The sequence below is a fragment of the Thalassophryne amazonica genome, chromosome 19, assembly GCF_902500255.1.
Source record: "Thalassophryne amazonica chromosome 19, fThaAma1.1, whole genome shotgun sequence".
Taxonomy (NCBI): Eukaryota; Metazoa; Chordata; class Actinopteri; order Batrachoidiformes; family Batrachoididae; genus Thalassophryne; species Thalassophryne amazonica.
In genome coordinates, this window is record NC_047121.1 from 68398676 (window position 1) to 68400588 (window position 1913).

Below are 1913 nucleotides of genomic sequence, written 5' to 3' on the forward strand. Positions count from 1 at the left end.
AAGATTAATCCAGGTTTTGAGTATATTTCTTATTGTTCCATGGGAAACAAGGTACCAGTAGATTCAGTAGATTCTCACAAATCCAACAAGACCAAGCATTCATGATATGCACACTCTTAAGGCTATGAAATTGGGCTATTAGTAAAAAAAGTAGAAAAGGGGGTGTTCACAATAATAGTAGTGTGGCATTCAGTCAGTGAGTTCATCAATTTTGTGGAACAAACAGGTGTGCATCAGGTGTCCCCTATTTAAGGATGAAGCCAGCACCTGTTGAACATGCTTTTCTCTTTGAAAGCCTGAGGAAAATGGGACGTTCAAGACATTGTTCAGAAGAACAGCGTAGTTTGATTAAAAAGTTGATTGGAGAGGGGAAAACTTATACGCAGGTGCAAAAAAATGATAGGCTGTTCATCTACAATGACCTCCAATGCTTTAAAATGGACAAAAAAAAACAAAAAAACAGAGACGTGTGGAAGAAAACAGAAAACAACCATCAAAATGGATAGAAGAATAACCAGAATGGCAAAGGCTCACCCATTGATCAGCTCCAGGATGATCAAAGACAGTCTGGAGTTACCTGTAAGTGCTGTGACAGTTAGAAGACGCCTGTGTGAAGCTAATTTATTTACAAGAATCCCCCACGAAGTCCCTCTGTTAAATAAAAGACATGTGCAGAAGAGGTTACAATTTGCCAAAGAACACATCAACTGGCCTAAAGAGAAATGGAGGAATATTTTGTGGACTGATGAGAGTAAAATTGTTGTTTTTGGGTCCAAGGGCCGCAGACAGTTTGTGAGACGACCCCCAAACTCTGAATTCAAGCCACAGTTCACAGTGAAGACAGTGAAGCATGGTGGTGCAAGCATCATGATATGGGCATGTTTCTCCTACTATGGTGTTGGGCCTATATATCACATACCAGGTATCATGGATCAGTTTGGATATGTCAGAATACTTGAAGAGGTCATGTTGCCTTATGCTGAAGAGGACATGCCCTTGAAATGGGTGTTTCAACAAGACAATGACCCCAAGCACACTAATAAACCAGGAAAATCTTGGTTCCAAACCAACAAAATTAATGCCTCGCAGATGTGAAGAAATCATGAAAAACTGTGGTTATACAACTAAATACTAGTTTAGTGATTCACAGGATTGATAAAAAACCAGTTTGAACATAATAGTTTTGAGTTTGTAGCGTCAACAGCAGATGCTACTATTATTGTGAACACCCCCTTTTCTACTTTTTTTTTTTACTAATAGCCCAATTTCATAGTCTTAAGAGTGTGCATATCATGAATGCTTGGTCTTGTTGGATTTGTGAGAATCTACTGAATCTACTGGTACCTTGTTTCCCATGTAACAATAAGAAATATACTCAAAGTCTGGATTAATCTTTTTAGTCACATAGCACTACTATTATTCTGAACACTACTGTATGTATAAAATCGGGAAATCATGAACTGTTGGGATTTTGCAGAAGCCACACCTCAGCTTTAAAGGCTCAGAAATCATTCATTTTCTTTATGTGGGAAGTATATTTTTTACATTCTTGCAGCATTTGTATTTTCTAGACATTTAGAGGGAAACAGGATTATTTTCACAGTATGATGACTAGCTGCCTTTCAAACAACAGCTCTGCAACCCAAACATGAGCTGGTCACATGAATTAAATAAAATGCTACTATTAAGATATCCAACAGCACGTGCAGCACACTAATGCAACCTTTAAAAAAATCTGCAACCGTTCTATGCATTTTTAAAGTATTTTTTCACCCATGCAAACATTTGATCACTGTTTGCATTGCTGTTCTAGGAGCTGCGTTTTGTGGCTGCACCGTCCCCTACCGGTGCACTGCTGCATCCTTAGCATCACTGCGGCTTGGCCAATCAGAGTGCAGCTCGGGGCAGATTAA